Source organism: Papilio machaon, chromosome 1 (assembly GCF_912999745.1).
Source record: "Papilio machaon chromosome 1, ilPapMach1.1, whole genome shotgun sequence".
Lineage (NCBI taxonomy): Eukaryota > Metazoa > Arthropoda > Insecta > Lepidoptera > Papilionidae > Papilio > Papilio machaon.
In genome coordinates this window covers 9,396,305-9,417,659 of record NC_059986.1, presented here as the reverse complement: position 1 = coordinate 9,417,659, position 21,355 = coordinate 9,396,305, and the positions used below count along the sequence as shown (strand labels likewise).

At 32.9% G+C, this 21,355-nt stretch overlaps 1 protein-coding gene across 2 annotated transcripts in view; it reads left to right on the top strand.

Annotated features, from left to right (window-relative positions):
* LOC106719271 (leucine-rich repeat-containing protein 4B-like) overlaps positions 1 to 21,355 on the top strand; it is a 211,775-nt gene that overhangs the window by 29,963 nt on the left and 160,457 nt on the right. The window lies entirely within an intron of this gene.

Here is a 21,355-nt window from a genome sequence, read left to right as displayed (position 1 = left end):
AATAGAAACGACTCTCGCTAATTATTCATAGGTCTAGATATGATATTGTTGTTTGTAAGTTTAGCTGAGATGTTTATTTATTTATACGAATATTGCTCTTGACGCGAAACGATTAAAGTTTATTTTCCTTTCCAAAGTTATAATAATGTATTCTCAAAGTTGGAAATATAGATTTTTTTTTTTTGTTAAAAGACATTGTATTTATTAGTTTAATTACGTTTAAAATCGGTGTATATTTTCTATCGTATTTTAGTAACGGTACAGAATATTATGTGGCCATTTAGCAATTACGTTCGTTTAATAAATTAATATAACAATTTGACCTAATCAATCACAGTTTCTGGATTAAACTGGATTATTCCGGACATGCGTTACAGTAATTGACTATGTTTACATGTGACTGAAATCATTAACTGCTTAACAACTAAGCTTTGAATAATACCTCATTAGTGTTTATTGGTCTAAGGCCAAATATTATAATAGAGAACAAGCAGATAAAAATGAATTGCACTTTCATAAGACTTCCCATAAAAGCTTTACTTTAAGTGGGTAATACGCAATAAGATGAATGTTTCGTGGATCTGCCCTTGTCCCTACAAGGGGTCAGCTAAGTATGTACTACTCCTCTATACATATTTATCAACAATCCTTTTTCACACAATCCATCCATACTTCTTTTGATTAATGCTTTAAACATACTTTACTATAATTATGAAGTAACAAATTTTACGGATAATGTGAGACGGCATGGCTCTTTCGAAACCATCTAAAAGCGTTTAGGTCAACTTAAATTAAACACTGAAGCATCTTATTATCGATCACGTGTAGAATTTATATCTCGTCGTAAAGATAAAATGAACAAGAAGCGGAGAGGTGCGGTGGGTTCCGGTGCATTAAAGCAAGAAGTTTCTCCAATTAGTGGGTTTTCTATCAAATTAATAGGCTCATCGACGATACAATGCGCCAGCGACACACCGCCGTGTACAAATTTATAGTCGGCCCATGAAATCGACTGTGACACGTGAAAATATATTGGTAACTCGTTGAACCTTGGGAAAAGGTCGCCTTTTTTTACATGTTTTACGATATCCAGATATCCAGTTTATTTTGTTGATGTCCAAGCAGCGTAATGGCTTCTGTCGACCACCCACGGTCTTCATATGCGATTGACTTTTTAATACGTAATTCGATTTTCTTTTTTTTTTAATTATCTCTTAGATAGCTTTAGATACATGATTTGTGCATTAAGTAGTGTCACGTACTATTAAAATATACACATAAAAGGTACATAAAAGAGCTCATACATGAACTCAAAATCAACACAATTTTTTTTAAAGATTGCTCTGTAGAATATATAGGCTTTACAAATCTGATTATTTATATCTTTGATTATTAATTAACTATTAAACTTAAATGTATTTTATAGTCTTTGCTAGTCATTAAATGTATTTCAAATGGATTTAAAACACCGGTATCTATGACGAAATATATGTTTGTTGCCTTAAATAATGTTATAATGCATTTAGCTCTACCTGCCTTTATTGCTTTCAATACATACTAAGATTAATTTAGTAATGGTCTACTACGAATGTTTATCACACTCGCCATCATATCATCAACGACAATTTATGCAGTGAGCATAAATTACACCAAAAATTTCATACTAATTTTGAAATAATTCACGATGACGATACGATGGTGATTGTCACAAATATTCATGATAGGCCCTCTGAACATAGTATTGGGTAACACAATTAATTTAAATATATCATCGGAATAATGGAATATCATAATTGTTAACACTATCAAAAAAATTTTTAAAAAAATTATGAAAAACAGGAAAAAAGGATAATTCGAAAAACAGAAGAAACGCATCACCACGAATAACTACTTCGAGTCTATACGTATGGCTTTTTTTCCTTCAGTAAACATGCAAAAAGAGAAAAAAAAAATAAAGTGCCGTCTCAGTATTCAAAAGCTTGAAAATGGCCGACTCACTATCCCGGCAGAGTTTTATTTAGACTCATAATGTTAGTGAAAAGAAAATTCATAACGAACGTAGTAAAAGGACACTTGGAACTCAATTTTGTCTGGGAAGTTATAAGTCTGTCACGAGAATATTTTTTCCTGATATTAAGAGCACAATTTTCTAACCTATGTGTAAAAATCAAGAATTAAAACTGTGCATCTCTGACTTATTGTCACAAATTACCTTATAAGTATTGCTTAATCTAAGCCGAAACAATGTTTTACTATGAAGTTGTTCAACGGGTTTCTTTATTAACTAAATCCACAACTACCGATATAAATAAAAACGCAATAAAATTAAAAATACGACACATTTAAAAACAATATAAAAACAAAACAAAACGTATATTTAAACGGACACGTGCATAATCCGTATTCGAATAACGTAGGCGTTTAACGTCTTTGTTCATCTGAACAGAACTACTATTCAGTGACACGTTCATATTAACAACGATACGAATACAAAATTCATGCCTCTATTCTCAAAGTCTACGATAATTTATGTCGCCTTGGGCATGAGAACTATGCTAAAAGGGAAAGTCGTATGCGACACGCATTTTATAAACAGAGCTTTATTAATGTGAAGTTCGTGGCGTTAAATCGCTGTAAGTTATCATGGTGTCAGGTGTGGAAAAATAATATAAATAATAATTTAAATTTTGGCGGCTTACAGGTGGCATAGAATATGATACTGCTGGGACTTCCGTGCTTTTATATATGTAGATGTTATTGTCTTATATCGATTTCTATGACTTCTAATAACGATGTCCTTATAATAGAATTTACTATTTAAAAACGTTACTTATACCTTTATTGTTAACTCAAAAGAACCCAGTTTTCTAAGAAGGAATAAGAAAACAACGTTATTTGCAAGGCAATACGGAGGAGAAATTTAAAGTAACTGAATAGACTGTAAGTAGGGTTGAAACTCTGCGACACAAAAAGTTTTCGCGGATTCCTCGGTTTGTTCCCTTTTGAATATTTTCCACGTTTCAATCGAAAAGTGATATAAATGTAAGTTTCAATCATACCTCTTTCCCAAAATTACTTTTCCAATAGTTTCCAACTCCTATATTACAAGTTTTTTTGATTTCATATCAAAAACTTCATGGGTAAAATTATGAAAGAATATTTTCTTTCTTTCTTTCTTTCTTAAAGTAAGAGATATTTGTTTACTATGAATAAAAAACGGGATAAACATAATTTAAAGAATCTGATTTAATGTGATTAGAAATCAAACTCAATTCATTTATGTAACCGTGGGTTAATGAGACGAAAATCTCCGTTTTAAACATTGTTATCTCTTTTTTGTCAAAGATAATCACTGAGATGACGATATGTTTTATCCGATTTTGTTCTCAGAAACCCACGGTAAGTCTGCTGCTTCAAGCAAATTTCTACGGTTCCTATGTTAGAAAAGGTTAAAATTACTTATTTGTTAATATTAAAATAGAGAATTTTACAGAGGCGAGTGTTCTTAGCAGGTTGCTGAGAGCACATCTCTTCAACTATTCAAGTGCGATTTGCCAATTCAAAAGCGTCGTTCTGATTTGTTATTCGAAATTTGAAATAGACTTGAATTTCTTCCTAAATTGACGTTGTAATTTTTTTACTAGTTTTGAACTATTCTAGTAAAATTCTGTGCTAATTCGATTGTTTTTTTTATAATTCATCGACTTAATTCATTAATATTCCTGTGTTTAATTCAAGCTATAACAAAATTTATCCTTACTATATTTTATAAATACGAAAGTAAGTCTGTCAGTCTACTTGTCGCGCTTTCACGCCAAAACTACTGTAGCGATTAACCTGAACACAGATAGGTATTCTAGAGCCTGAAAAAGGACAAAAAAACATTGATTTTTTTAATTTGAAGCGAAAAAAGAATTATAAGATGTTGAATGGAGGGGATGGAAGGCCTAGGCGGAAGAACATAACTATTTTGTCGTATAAACACGTATGACATGTAGTGCTTTATACTATAATAAATCACCCTCCGCAGTAACATAGCACTTGGTCGAGCCACCCTATTACAAATCAGTAAAAAGCGGCAAAAGCGCAGATGTAGGCGCTTTACGATGATTACCCGCCAAGGAACAATGGCCACTTATTGTTTTATGGCAGCCTGCACACCTAAAAACCGCTGACACCTCTCAAACTGGCAGTGCCTACACATTTCCTGCATGCCTATTAAAAAGTGTAATAAAATCTGTGCTTTACGTGTAATTTACACTGAATATTTTTTTGCATGAGTAATATTTGTCACAGCTTTGTATTATGTATGTATGTATATGTGTTCCATTGTGTCCTTTGGCTTGAAAGTCTTCACGGTCTTTTTTTGTGGGATATTTGTTCGATAAGTCACAGTATTATCCAGGTTACTTTAATTCCGCCATATTGATTAACGTTCATACGATATTATTACCTACACGCACGTTACTTTGAATTAAATAGTTAATAATACAGTCAAAACCGTTTATTGCGACATCGTTTAGAACAACATACCGGTTAAATTGACCAAAATCAAAGGTCCTGGCTGTATGTTATATACATATCTTTCCTATTAATACCTGTCACCGGTTGTTACAACTATCGGTTTTTACGACTCAATATGAGTAGTCCCTTCGATGTCGTTATAACAGATTTTGACTGTATTTATATACATTTTAAGCACATTCCAGTAACTCTTAGTTCGCTGTGAATAAAATTATACTCATTAAATTTTCAATCTCAATTGAACACGTTGCCTGCGTGTATCACGTACTCTCTCGCTACAGCCAAAGAATTAATATTTCAAATTGCCGATATAAATTCCATGTAATTTTAATACAGAATTTTCCGCGCAAATGAGATCTGGTTAGGTCTTATTAAAAACTCTCTTAAGTGTTAATTTCAGCATTCTTATTTTTTTAATATTTAATTCAGATAATTTTAATCGTTAACACGTTCAATGACGCCAATTAAAGCGAGTTCTATTTCTTATAAAAAAATCGTTGGGGCATAAAAAGTGTTAACTTGGTTACCTAAGTTATGAAGTCATATTTCGTAAATGTACGAGTTATTTAATTATATTAAATACGTGAAGCGAAAAGTTTGTACCCCTTTTAAAGGAAATTTCGCGAACGGATGAATGGGAAATTTGACTCAATTAATACGGAGAAGTGCGTAAAGCTATGTTACTAATATTATAAATGCGAATGTCAAGATGGGTGGATGTTTGTTAGGTATCTCCAGAACGTTTTAACAGATCTCGGTTTTTAATAGTGCACAGACGGAGTCGCGGGCGACAGCTAATTTCTAAAAAAAAAAAATCGATTAAGAATTATGATCGAATTTCGACCAATGGTTTGAACACAGTATCAATTAAAATGGTTTCTATGTTTATAACTGTTTAATAATTCATCACGGTCGTACTAAAGCAAAATCACGTACTACCCGCTTTATCCATAACATTTCCAAGCAATAGGCTATAAATTTATCATGGATACATTGTCGATAAAGGCGACGGCTCATTCTAATCCCAACACAATGCTCAGATTAAACCATTTCTGAATGGACCGTGAGCAATGATAGCTTGTTTATTTGACGCGTCACTATCGCGCTTCCAAATTGTTATTCAATTTAATCCTTAAAATATAGGTGATTGAACGGCACAACTTTGGCGATGCAGTTTTGAGACCGTGAATAACGATAATTGCTTTTTGTCGCCTTATTTACTTATTTTTAAATTATACAGGTGCCTTGTTTATATTTGAGAACTAAATTGTTTATTGAGACGAAATTAATTCTGATTTTGGTTTAACTTCCAATGCCGTAGAAATTACAAATCAAAAACCGTGTAGTTTCCGCTTGGTGTTATTGAATAATTATCCATTAGGAAATAATAAATAATAGCGAAAATTTGATCAGTTTGTTTTACTAAGGTAAGTTTTATCAACCGAGTTTAAAAAAAATAAACACCAAAAATCTCGTACAATGTTCCTTCTCATATAAAAAATTATATCACGAAATAACCCTTCACAAGCCTCGAGTGGCGCTCGACGATCTCAAACAATATGGCTTGCGATGCCGTGGATCTCAAATCACAAACACGTACCAGAAAAACGTAACGCGAAAGAACTTTCCATTTCTGCGGTTAGCATCAAAACAAGGTTTTTCATTCGGGCCACGCTCCTTACACCCCAGGGTCGGTCTTTATTGACTACGAAAGTAACCCGACGCCTCGCCGCGCCGCTGTGCGGATCTCTCCGTGGACCGTATGAAATCTGTGGTGTCGGTTGTAATATTACACTGTGTCAAAGATGAGACAGTCGCCGAGTGGACACATGGTTTAAAAATAGGAATTTGTACCTACTCCATTATTTCAGGTGGTAATTAAACGAGCCCAAACTTCCAAAATACACTGATCTTTATAGGTTGCTAGTTTGTTATAGTTTCTGTGTAAGTTATGTAAAAACGTTTCTATGACACTGAAATGCATTGTTGTTAATGTTATATGATCAAAGATATGACCCGTCTACGATAATTCAGAATTAATCTTTGTCAGGAGTGGCGTGAAAGCGATTCTCGGCGCCGCGCGGTCGCCGCACACAACACCCAATCCGTCCCATCGCGCCTATATTATATTTCGAGATGGGCGCGAACGGGGGCCACTATTATATTCCTATTACGCATCAATGTAGATTCAATTATGGCAGCGTTTTGTATACTGAATGAAATATAACGTGTATTCTTCGAACTTGTAACATTTATAACGAATTTATTCCGTAAAATTGAAGTTTAACTTTTGGGCGTTAAACTTAGTCACACCGTGGGCGGCCAAGGCTTAAGGTTTTTGACGTTGATTTTTTTCTGATTGCTTATGACATTTGATCCTTATAGTAATAATAAAAAAGATTATTTTGTTGTTTATTAACCTCTGGCTTTTTAGCCGACTTCAAAAAGAAGGAGGTTATCAATTCGACTGTATTTTTTTTTTTTTTTTTTTTATGTGTGTTACCGCGAAACTCGGCCCCTGGTGGTCCGATTTTGATAAAAATTATTTTAATCGAAAGGAAGTGCTTGCAGGTGGGTCCCATTTTTTTGTTTTTTTTTTTAAAATAACTAGAAGACTAGTAGATTTTGAATATAGCTTCAAAATTTGTTGCGGAAATTAGGGACATTTTTGCTTTCAGCGCTTACGTAGGCTAAACTATAGGACCTACATAAAAATGATGTATGGCGAATTGTAGCTCTTTAAATGTGCTAAATAAAAGTCCGCGATAGCATATATCTATCTTTTATAGTTTTCTCACAATAACCATTTTTTTCTTTAGAAACATTAATTAAATTCATGCCCTATTTCCGACGCTATTATTCAAGTTCAGTATTAACCCTTATGTAAATAAATATGTTCATTATCAAGAGAATTAAATGTAGATTATATTTGCAATTGAAACTATATCATTCTGTCTAATAGTTTAGGAGATATCGTAAGAATAAAATTACGCGGAAACGAAAAATGCTACATCGCGTTACAATGAATAGCACAAATTTGCTTTCTGGGCTTACGTAGGTCAAACTATATGACCTACATTAAAATGATGTATCGAGTAAATATAGATCCTTAAATTTGCTAAATAAAAGTCTCAGGTGGCATATATCTATCATCTATGGATGTCTCACAAAAACCATTTTATTATGAACAAACTTCGATTAAATTGCACACGAAAAACAGCGTCGTAAGCTTACGGCGCTATTATATTATATTCGATATGAATCCTTATCCAAATAAATATGTTTGATGGCTAGAGTATTAAATGCAGATTACATTAGCCTTTAAACTATGTAATTCTGATCAATAGTTTGGAAGATATTAAATTATTAAAAACTACGCGCATTCGAAAAATGCTACTGCGGCGCGCGGCTGGACAAAACTAAAGGCACGCTACGATGTATTAGTTCGTTAATTTTCAATTTGTATACCGATTTTGATAATTATTTCATTGTTTAAAGGATAAGTGGTTATCTGGTGTATTCTAAATTAGTTTTTGAATTGAAGTACACACATATTAAATAGGAAAGTCCTTTTCTTTATTTGTCTTATTTATGTCCTTATACGTATTAAGGAAATTTGTAATTAAACTTCAAATTCACTAAAAATTGAGAAATAAAACAAACATTTTAAGAAAAAAAAATAGCCGACTTCAAAACAAAAAAAACTATCTCAAACAAAATGCGCTCAAAAGTAACTTAAAAAAAACAATTTCAAACAAAATGCACTCAAAAGTAACGTAAAAAAACAATTTCAAACAAAATTCACTCAAAAGTAACATAAAAAAACAATTTCAAACAAAATGCATTCAAAAGTACCATAAAAAACAATCTCAAACAAAATACACTAAAAAGAAACAAAATAATGTCATGAAAACTTCTTTCTTTCTTTCTTCTCTCTTTCAAAAACCCTCTAAACTCTAAAGAAAGTTCTCTTCTTTCTTGTAACATGTCTATATTGTATAATTATTGTTATTTTGGAGTCGGTTTCGGCCTAAGTAGGGACATAAACGTAAGTATGTCTAATACATCTCAAATATAAAATGTCACCTATTTACTTCGGCCGACACCGACTGCGAAATAACAATAATTATACAATATAGACATGTTACAAGAAAGAAGAGAACTTTCTTTAGAGTTTAGAGGGTTTTTGAAAGAGAGAAGAAAGAAAGAAAGAAGTTTTCATGACATTATTTTGTTTCTTTTTAGTGTATTTTGTTTGAGATTGTTTTTTATGGTACTTTTGAATGCATTTTGTTTGAAATTGTTTTTTTATGTTACTTTTGAGTGAATTTTTGTTGGTCCTTTGTTGTTTTGTATTAAATAAGGTGTATAATTTTCTTTCATTTATTTTGCTGTGTTCTTTTCAACTTAGAATTTAATCTGAACAGTTGTAAGGTCTATTATCCTTTAAATTATTTGCCATAACTTCGTTGAAGGAAACCCTACAAAAATACATTAAATAGAAGCCTTTTGTAAGTCCTCTCACCTCGTGCGCTTAATCTTAAGGCGCATTACACTTTTAACCCCGACTAACTGCACTCACGTCGTGCGCCGACACAGAACGCACTCCGCACATCCATTACTCGCTGAAGTGCCGACGTGTCGGCATCGCTTCGTATTGGACGATCGATAGTTATAACGCTTTCATTGGTGTCGACAGCTGAACATCGGTACAGTCGTGCACGGAACACTTTGATCGAAGGATTTATTCGTCGCCGGAATAATATTTTTTATACTTCCTTTGACATGTTACCGTAATAACTTTTATTTCGGTATCGAGTATTTTTATGGATAGGTTAATACGAGTAATATACTTTACTACATTTGAAATTCACTGTCATTTTCCTTATAAGAAATATGCTTCTAACAAAATTACGACATTTATTTTACAATTCAAGTATTCGAGGAAGACTCAGAACATTAATATTTTGAAAAAAAAAATTGCTCTATTTCGTTACAGCGCAAATTTTTGGCGAGATTTAACAGAAAATAATGGAACACATTACTGTTTTAAATGCGTACCTCATTAAGAGCCGGTTGAATAGGCTTTGGTCGTAAAAGCGAGCGACGCTCCGACTTAGTCCGATGGAACACTTACCTAGCGCTTTCGTTTAAAAGGAGACCTATTTTAGTTACAACTCAGTTTTACGCTATTAATGCTTAGCTTTGCTTAGAACATATGTTAAATTTTTACTTAATGAACAAAGAAAAATGTTTGTCTTTTTATGACAAAAACTTAGTTACTCTTCTTTTGACACAACTTTTTTGCGTTTCTCTTGATATCTCATACAAACAGGACAAATAGAATTTTTGTTCCATCAAACCATGAAGAAAATAACGTTTGATTCAACATTATTTATAGGATTTATCACAACAATGCATCAAAATTTTGTTAGAAGTCTGGCGAAAAGTAACGGAAAAACAGGCTTATCCGCTTCATCATTATTACCTATTCATATGCTAATGTACCTTTACACTTTTCTCATCGCTTGTACCACTCTTCGTTGTGTGGCGATTCAAAGCCGCTGCTTTTATGAATGAGAGGGCTCTACAACTTTTTTGGTATACATAAAGAAACGAGAATTCAATAGCAAACTCACTTATTGCGTCTTAAGCAAAGACCGTATTCGCTTCTAATGTACGAATATTTGTTGTTTACAGGTAAAGCTCTTTTGATATTACGTGGGCTGGTCTTCAATTACGTAAGTGACTTATTTATTGGAATTTTTTTGTTCTCACTGTCGATTTCCATTGCTAAAACGTGAACCTCTCTTTAGCAAAAGTAAAATAAAATTATGCTATTGTTTTTACAGTAGAAGCCATGTTAACAGTTACAAGTATTGTAAAACAATTTAACTTATTTACAAAAAGATTACATACCATACAAGCTGTTACCCGCAAAGCCGTCAGCGCTGACTTAAATTTTTTTTTAGTAGGTAACCTATGTGTTATCCAGACTATGTTCTACATCTGTGCCAAATTTCAGCGATATCCCTTTAGCCGTTCTGGGAATACCTTCTAACAAACATCAACATATCTATAAGCTCATATTTATTATTAAGATAGTAATTGCCAAAAATATAACATTTCTATTTAAAGGTTCTACAAATTTATAATATCTTTACTAAATATCCTACCAAATGAAAGCTTTTAAAACTTAGTAGATTTGAGCTGTTACGATAAAAAATAACATGGAATACTATTACGATAGTTGGATGGCCAAGTATTCGGTAAATGTTTCTTTGAACATCTCATAATAGTGACGATAAAAGCGATTTGTTTCACCCATATCTATCAGTCGTAAACATTGATAGGTTTTGTGTACTCAGAAACGCTTTTAACTTCACAATGTACGCATCATTTTTAACCAAATTCGATAAGAACTGTTGTTTAGTTCTATCTGAGTATTTTATTTAAACATTTTATCAATAAATTCTGATGTAGAACTGTCGAATTTGCAAGTCAAGATTTTTTACTTTGACCTATTTGTCATTATAACAAAGTGGTTAACATAGTTTCTGGTTAATTGGATTTATTTGGCAAATTAATCTAATTAATAGCACTGCCTAAAAAGTTGAAGTGACAAATCGTCGATTCCAAGGCGTGCAACAAAGTTAACTTCACTTAATGTTGAACTTCGTTCCTTCATAAATCATCTGGGAGCATTATTATTAGATTAATAATGATGCTATCGAATACCTTCTACGACGCTATTGTGGTTTAGTATAGCATCAAAGCCACAAAAGCGGTGTTTGATCAGTAAATATTATAATTTTCACATATCAACAATAGATGGCACTGTATTTACGTTGTAAACCACGGTTTAAAGGTTTTGAATTTCATTATTTTAACAGACTAATAAAAATATGAGTAAGGAAAATAATAATGCAATCTCACTAGGAGTAAAATAAACATGGAGAAGTTATTAAGTTTGATCGAAATTAACTTATTAAACCCTTAAGTGAAGGACATGAAGATAGAAAAAGTTGTGAGCGTAAATATCAGAACTACTCTCACAAGTAAGAAATGTCAAGCTTTCGTTATTAAAACTAAGCAAAAGTTAGATTACTCACATTTAGTTTACTACATTGAATTACGAGGAGTATCACATAAATGTGAAATTTTGAAGTCTCATATTTATAAAATGTACATACAATTACATAATATAGGTATAACTGAATTAACATTTATTTATCTGTACAGAATTTACAAAGTTTCTTTATCGTAATTAAGTATTCTCTCAGAGTTAAACAGGCAATAATACAACAAATAGCTACAAACAGAATACACAAGAAACAAGAAAACGTCGGAACAACGTACACAAATTATCGGATTTGCGTAAAACTTTAAAATCCTACGCAGTGCAAACCAAACTTTCACCAACCAACTTTGGCATTAAATTTACAATTTTAATCGCACCCTCTTTTATCCGAACTTCGACCTTCGTGCCCATCAAAAGGGTCTTGGTTGCGGATTTTAATATTTTGGTTTGTCGAAATCCATGTTTTGACAAGTCATTATCGGTACGTCCCTAATTGGATGGTTCGTTGGCTACCGCCTCGATCGCGGCACTCAGCGGAATTCGTTGCGCGTAGCGATCGCTTATTTAAGAAAGATATTTTCGCGTTTGTACAGTTGATTGCGTGAGATGAGGTTATATTCTTCATTCAAAAGCTCAGCTGAACGCAGCTATTTGGTGTTGAATGCTGAATGGCCAAAATGTGAAATTTAGGCCTTTGCGTCCATTGTTTTTCGATACGAAGTCTTACAAATATTGGAGTGTTCTATTTTACTTTAAATGTAATGATATTGTAAACAATGTCATATGTACTATGAAGTTTTTATTCATTTGTAAGTCATATTTCCCACGTTTGATTTACTATGTGTTCCTTCTCAAATGAAAATTCAAAAGTTGTAAAGATGAACACCCCACAATTACAAAACCATCAAATTAGTTTTAGTTGAAGTAATAGTTGTGTATACATTTACCATTTTTAACACCTTTTATATCTGACTAGAAGTTAGTGAATACTACAATTTTTTTATATATTTCTAGATTAGAAAAAAAATTGTCTGCTTTGAATGGTACCTATGTATTGCAGGTATTTTATGCTGAAAAATATTTTAGAACATAAAAGTCGGACCCATTTCGCAGATAGGAAAACGTGGTGGTAAAAAAATTTAGTATCACTCGATACGATACTACGGGTTTACTTTTAAAATACGGTCTTTGAATGTGCACGAACATTTTAGTTTAATTAATTCTGTTAAACTATCTTCGTATATATAACGAACTTTAAGTTTAGTTCATAATATGCGTTTCCAAAATGTCAAGATCTTACTAATATTATAAATGCGAAAGTTAATATGGATGGATGGATGGATGTTTGTTTGAAAGCATATCCAGAACGGCTGCATCTCGATTAAATTTGGCATAGAAGTAGAACATAGTCTGAAAGAACACTACTGATTAAGTTTTTTTGTAATTCCGCGCGGACAGAGTCGCGGGCGACAGCTAGTGACAAATAAAGATTGCTTACAATCGATCTTTCGTTCATTGTTTTGCACAATGAATGAGCCAATCAAGACGGGATTGTGTCTAAATGAAATCTGTGAAATTTGTAGTAATAGACGGGGAAGTAGCCGATATAAACAGTACAAACTCGACCCAGCTTAATTTCGTCAAACACAGACGGACGATCCGTTTTGATATATACATTTCGCATCGGGAATAATAAATAGCTACGCTTAATGAAACCGTGATTAGAATTAGTAGCCTAACCCCCTCTCACCCCTACGATGCTGGTCAGGGGTTGGTTTGTTGTTTTAGTATCGAATTAATTGTTGTAAATATTGTTATAGCTGTGGGAATGTTACAAAATATTTTCAAATTCTTTCCTTTCTAAATCCATACGAAAAAAACGTTCATTTCATGTTCTGACGCGTTGTTTTATAAAAATGTATGAAGTAATTTATAACACCTCATGTTACGTTTTAACCTTCTAACTGCTGTTAATAAAATGATCATAATTTAAAAATAAAAACGAGCTAACACGACGCGGCTCATGGAAGTCATTAAAAATCCGCACGACACAAATGAAAAAAATATAGGTCAAATTTAACAAACGTATGCAAAAAATCTGCGGCTGTTTGCCACAATTTCCCTTTTTACAATGACTTATGTATACCTTCACGACCGCTAACAGGGAGCAAACACCATCTCAATTGCCGTGTGATTATTCAATTTGACGTCGCGCAATCAGCGGACGCAAACGAGCAAACACGAGTAATCAAACACGGCTAAATCGATTATCAACTCGACTCGGAATCAGCGAACTGTCCGAATCGATTTTGAATTTGTTTCATTCCACGATTTAAGCGACTCCAAAAAATTGTCGTCTATTTTCATCAAACCATTTTATTTTAGCCTACGCAAATTAACTGTCGATTCATTTTCGTTTATATTTTATTTGTATTTTATTAAACATTTGTAGCTGTATTGTATTCGATTACTTAATATTAATATTGACATATTAACCGTAGGTTTCTGAGACTAAAACCTTCGTTTAAAACATACTGTTATCTCTGTTTTGTCAAAGATGACAGAGATTACCATATGTTTTATACACAGAGTTTGGTCTCAGGAACACACAGAAAATGTTGTGAAACTATAGGCACTTGAATGTCATTTATTATCTACTAGCTTTTTCCCGCGACTCCGTCCGCGCGGAATAAAAAATAGAAAACGGGGTAAAAATTATCCTATGTCCGTTTTCTGGTTCTAAGCTACCTGCCCACCAATTTTCAGTCAAATCGATTCAGCCGTTCTTGAGTTATAAATAGTGTAACTAACACGACTTTCTTTTATATATATAAGATGTATGTTGCCTATGTTTTTCTCACCCTGCACATACTGCCGACTCGATTATAACTTTTGAAATTGTGATTGTTCCATCTTATAACGTCAGTTAGTTTTTGAATCCCTTAAGCCCATATGACATATTCTAAAACAAGTCTCTGTTCCAATAATATACTGCAGAGTAACATTTGAATCCGCCGGGGCTCGTAACTCGCAATGCTTTTATGATACTATGGAATATTTTAAGTGCATTAAACCGAGGAGGTAGGGGAAGGGGGAGGGATGCGCTGGGGACGGATGACGTAGATTAAATGCTAAACTAGTCATATCTTAGGCAGCGACTTTAATTAAAGCGGAAATTAATTATTATACTTCTGAAGTACTAACATAATGCAATTAAATATATGTTGGAATAGCAAAGATCTAGACTAACTAGACTAGACAATAAATTAGTATGAAACATATTAAATAAGTTTTAAAATCAAGAGTAGTAAATATTATATATACATCAAACTATATCATTTCTAACGAATCATTCTGTATCACAAATGATTTTGTTGCAGATATTATTTACTTATTACTATTTAAATACATTGAAGTCATTTGATATTTCAACCAAAAACCAATATTCACTGCAAGAATTATTAAAAGAGTTAATAAATATTAGAAAAAAAAAACATTACAATACCCTTTAATTATCGAGGGGGAATTCTTAAAGGTACCTTGCCTTTTCGGGACAAAGACAGGGCTATGAGATTTCTACTAACTAAAAATCCCTTAGTGGCCATCCTTAAGTGCGACTGCGAGGGAACCGGAATTATATTATAATATCCTATTGTACTTGTACATTGCTAACATTTAAATATTAAGTTTGATATGAAGTTACCATAAACGAGTCCTGAATGTTTTCCCTACATACAGCTGTTAGCAATGAAATGTTTTAGCACGTGATTTTGATGATAATTCACAAGTTCTAGGCATCAGAGCTTACGACCGCTTTCTGTAATTTCATTATCGAAAGCTTGAGTACTGTCGCTTTAAAATAACAGCTGTTTTATAACTTTCACAAAGATTATATCGCTGTTGAAGTGTGAATAAAAATGCTTTTATTTATAAAAAAAAACTTTCAAAATCATGGTAAATACTTAAAATTAAAAAAAGTTTATAAATACACAATTTTTTCCTATCGCCTTATTCATTAATATTGCAATTCTGGAATAAATGTAGTTGAATGTTTAATTGAAACATTAATTACATTGTTACACTAAAAAAATCTTCAAACTTAAAACCCTTTTAAGCTAATAAAAGTTAATTCGCAAAGTTTTGAGTTAAACAATGATTCCATGAATCTGTGCTCGATCCCCCGTAATTCCGCCCACGGCCGCACCGACGCCAGCGCCACTTCCTAATTCATTGCAGTTGTTCATCAAAAGTCTTTGTTCTTAATAACAATTTCCAGTCAACGGCGAGCAACGGATGCATCTCATGAACAAATTAACACTAAGGATGCAAGCACACTGTATAAAAAATGTTATGCAACCGTAAAATTCTACTGGTGTACATTTCCATTAATGTTTAAATGTTACGGAAATTATTACTTTTTTATAAACACTAGCTGTCGCCCACCACTCTGTCCGGGTAATATTAGAAAGAGAACTTAATAAAGCCTATGTGTTCTTCTAGACTATTTTCTACAACTGGACCAAATTTCATAAAGATTCATGCAGCCGTCCCGGAGATACCTTCAAACAAACATCCATCTAAACATTCGCATTTATAATATTAGTAAGATATTCATCCTAGGGTGTTACAATGTTATCAGGCTACTTAGTTATCATTTAAATACCATTATTGTAACTTTTAATAAGAAAATATATTCGAAATGTCTCCATTTTAGTTTCACAAGCTTAAATTCTTATCGTTCTCTCACAAAGCACTTTACGTTCTCAAAGCGCTCCACTGTGGACGTGGCTTTACAAAGATCAGGTTTAACGAGATAATATCACAGATTACTCAATTTAAATGCGCTTTATTGAATGAGGGATCGTGTTAATTGCATTTCCCTTTGTCATCCGTGTAGCGATGCTATCTGGTTGAATTGAGGTTACATTTTACAATGGAACGTACTAATTATAAACTAGCATTAAACGGTACCCGTGTGACAGTTAAGATATTAGATGTTCCCACATAACTGTATATAGTGTAATTTTAGTCTGTCAAATCTACACTAAAGATCTGCATTAATGATCAATTAACGTCTCTGAGTGCAGATTAAAGGAATATAATTTACTCACATTTAGTTTTTTAGTTTAGAAAACAGTCCAACATTTGTGATATACCTACTAGCAAATAAACCTTTATATGAAATCTCTTTGATAATATAAATTACAAAAAAGTAATATGCAAGTAGGTAATGTTTGACCCTAATACGAAGCAGACAAAGGTTGCTCGTTTCTCCGCACTCTCAAAGTAATTGCTTTCTTGCAAACATTCCTATTCAAATCTTAGGGTTGTCTAACAGCTTATGAGTTTATAGCATACTAGCATTTGCCCGCGACTTTGTCCAATTGGAATAAAAAAATTTTTTTGATGTTAGAGTTAGTTCTTCTAAATATGTTCTACATATATGCCAAACACCGAGATCCGTTAAGCCGTTATATAGATACCTTCTAACAGATATCCATCCATCCATCATCTAAATCCTAAACATTCCCATTTAAAATATTAGTAAGATTGTATGACGTCACTAAGTCTATAGAATTCTTGGCATCAGGTGGTCACAGTTTCTAAATTAAATAAGGAAAAATATTATTACATTACTTTCGCTATGTAACTTTTCGATATGCTCTCCAATAACATATATTGCTGTGTGCTTTCGACAAGTTGTGCGATTCAAAACTTTGCAGATCACGCGACTTTGACTATGAGCTCTAATTTTGTTACTAATACTAAATTTTATTGTAACGTCTCTTTATATGTAACTAGCAATCCACTTCAATTTCTCATGTACTTAAGATATTCAAATGAAAAATTATAACCTCTAAGTTACTTGTTAATAAAGATTTTGGATCCGAAAAAATCCACAATTTTTTTTTTAAATAGTAGCCTGTAATATAAATTACTTCACCAACATCATACACAAATAAATAACGATAACGATCGACTTATAAAAAGGTTCCGTTTACGTGAGTCACGCCTCTTTGTACAAATATAAAAGTGTCGCCAAACCCTCGCCTGACCTGGATACATAGCATTTCACTCCACAGGTCACAACGACCTGGTTTGCCCCAAGGGCTCAAGGGATCCGTGGGGACAACAATGCAAGAATAGAATAAAGTTTAGTGAAAACATTTTTTGATCGTTGTTATCTATTTATTACATGTTTTTCTTGATAATATTAGTAAAAACTGGTTATACTTATTGTGTACTAGCTGTCGTCTGTGACTCCGTCCGCGCGAAATTAAAAAAATCTAATAAGAAGCCTATGTGTTCTTCCAGACTATGATCTACATCTATGCCAAATTTAAATAAAATTCGTTGAGCCGTTCTGGAAATAACTTCAAATAAACATCCATCCATTTATCCATCCATCTAAACATTCGCATTTATAAAATTAGTAAGAATTATTTGTTAGCTCAAGGCATTAAAATGCGCAAAATAATTGTTACTATTTTTAGAACATAATTAAATAGTAGGAAATATTATTATATTAATGTGTACAAAAATAATGCCCTTATTACCAAATACTATATCTACTGTTCTTAAAACCATTGTCTCGTTTGTGTATGTATAAATTTAAGAACTTATCTCTACAATTTAGTGCTTTTATTCTTAAGACTGAAACGTTGAATTCAGAGAGTTGGCGGTGACGTGCAATTTCATGGGATGTGAGGCAAGCCGCCAGACATTCTTAGCTCTACGATAAAACATGCACTTTTTAAATTACATTTTCTGAAATTTAAGAAGAACGAACATATTTTTTACTACATAAGGACAAGCACGAAAACTTGCAAGAAAGTATTCGTAAAGTCATTGATAAATTATTATATTTGTCCAGCGAACCTATCTGGTATGAAATACTACGACAAATATCATACAAGTTTTGTTTGTTGATGACGTTACGAAAACACATATAGCAAAAATTCGTGATAGGACTTCAGTCACTTACTACAATGTTTTGTTGTATAATTTGCTACAAAACTGTTTTAAAATCGTAGCAAATAATTCATCGAAGTAGTAAGTTTATAGGATATTAGCTGTCAGCTGTTCCGTCCGCTTGGAATTAAAAAAAAAACTTCATAAATAACCTATGTGTTCGTGTTCTTCCAGACTATGTTCTACATCTATGCTAATTTTCAGCGAGATCTATGCAGCCGTTCTGGACATAAGTTCAAACAAACATCCATCCATCCAAACATTCACATTTTTAATAGTACTAGTTGTCGCCTGCGACTCCGTCAGCGCGGAAAAAAGTACTAAGTAGCCTATGTGTTCTTCCAGACTATTCAGTGTGCCATATTTCATCGAGATCCGTTCAGACGTTCCGGAGATACCTTTAAACAAACATCCATCCATCCATCCATCTAAATAAGATAAGTAAGATATAAATATTATTTGTAGCTAGTAAAATGGTAATCATTGGTGGTAGATAGATAAACAAAGTAACTGTGTAAATTACATTAAATTATTATATTGAAGTAACAAGATCTGAAAGTTAATATCTTATAGATAAATTCAAATTTAATACCAGTCATTGCAAAAATAATATTTTCAACTTCTAACGAATATTTTCACTTTGATATGAAGATTGAATCTTATCTAATTCATGAGTTCATTAATTAGTATACATTATGAAACGGAGCTTCTGCGATAAGTAAATGGGAATGAAAAATGGTGGCTTAGATTTTAACTCTTGAAAAGGGTGAAATCAGGCTTTGCCCTTAATCGGATAATCTGTCAATTAGTAAGTAGATTAATTACTTTTGGAATTTGCTTTGTTCGAGGGCAAATCATGCCGGAAAGAATTCCGACAACAGTCGGGAGGCGAAACGACTTCCTTCTATCGAGAAATTAGCATTGTTATTTTATATTTCTACTTGTATACTTTATGCCTTATATCGCTTTTATTCTTAACCTGTACATTAGAGGATAAGGGCATGTGTACACTAAAATTCTTGATAAATTTTATTAAATAACTCGTTTTCAATGTAGAGGTTAACTTCAATACCATATAACCAAAAGTGTTTTGTGAAATAATCAGAAAATAGTCCGACTTAATACCAGCTATCAAGTGGAGACGAATGCGTGACACATGCACGACAAATGGCCGCTCATTTTTTATTCACTTAAAGTTCATCGAACTGATGTCAAGGGGGAGAGTGTCATAATGAGGTAAATCTAGTTTGTGATCATTTTCGGTTCGTTTGAGAGGAAAAATAGCACTAATGCGCTGCGAGCGTGACTCGGATATTGTGAAGCGTGCGTGTTGAGTCGTTCGTATGCCCACTACATAGTTGGCAGAGAGTGTATTAAAATAATAAGAGTATTGTTGTTACTTAATGACATAAACGTTTTAAGTTTACTTATTACTCAAGATAATTTTGATAATAAAAACTGACTTTAATGGTAGACAATAATTGTTTAAACTAAACCAAAAACTTAAGTTAAATTCTACTAAAGTACTACCACGAAATATAATTTGGATCATTGATTGAATTCTAAAATAAGAATTATGGATAACTTGTACAATATAATGTATGAAACTCGATTTCCCCATAAGATTTATGTGTCCAAAATCTACCAAAAAACATTTAAGATACAGTGAAATAAATATTAAACGAAATGTAAATGGAACTCACAATTCCTTTACGTATACGCAAATTATCGTAACCATTACAAGATCAATGAAGCAAACATTTGATAACGTTGTAAGAACGTTTGTAAAATAAAAGAATAGAGACGTTAACAAAACGATTCTTTTAAGAAATATTACCGCAATTCAACGTTCGTAATAGTGTAATGGTCGAGGTCCGTGTAAACACGTTCAAATGCTTCCAACGAGGTAATTCCCGACGAAAGTACAACTTATTACCCGCTATTATTAAGGCGACAATTTGTGAGCTGTGGCCGTGTCAAAGATTAATGCGGCAATGAATCAGACACGACTCTCCTTTGATAGCGACTAGCATCAAAATATAACTACAAGTAACCAAATAGACGTTTCATTTGAGTTAAATTTACTGTAAATGATCCTTGTTTAGTTTAAAACGTTTTAAGGCGCTGCCATAAAGTGGCGTTTACGTTAAACGACAAAAACACGCCAAAGGCCAATAGCCGTTTAACTTAAATTTATGGAAAACGTTAATTTTTAAAATAATCATACAGGCTACATTTAATTTGTTTTTTAACGTATATTAATTTGAAATTTAGAAGAACACTTATAAGCCTTGTACACTTTGAAATTGCGTCGTACGGGGAATGTTCACCGGAAAATCTTTAACGGTTTTAATTACGCTAAGTGGAACTCCACCCGTACATCAATCAGTTTAATGTCGACCGAATTCTAGCACCTGTGGGCCTAACACAAATATAAGTGACAATGGTCATCGTCAATGATGTCAAAATTAGTACAAGATTTTTGGTGTATTTTACGCCCGATACTGCACAAATTTTATCGATGATACGATGGCCATTGTCACAAATGTTCGTGGTAGGCCCACTACACGCAAAAAACAAAAACATTTCTCTTAAGCGTCATTCACGTTACACGTGACCTACTGCAAACATAAATTTCGTAAAAACTGTTTCAAGTAAATTTTCAATTACCACATTTTATGCAAGCGGCTTATTAAAGGCGTTTCCCGACTGAGGCGCGGCTAAAAATAAATTCAAAGAGGTGAATACTTAAATAGGGCGGTCAATGCGCCCTCACGC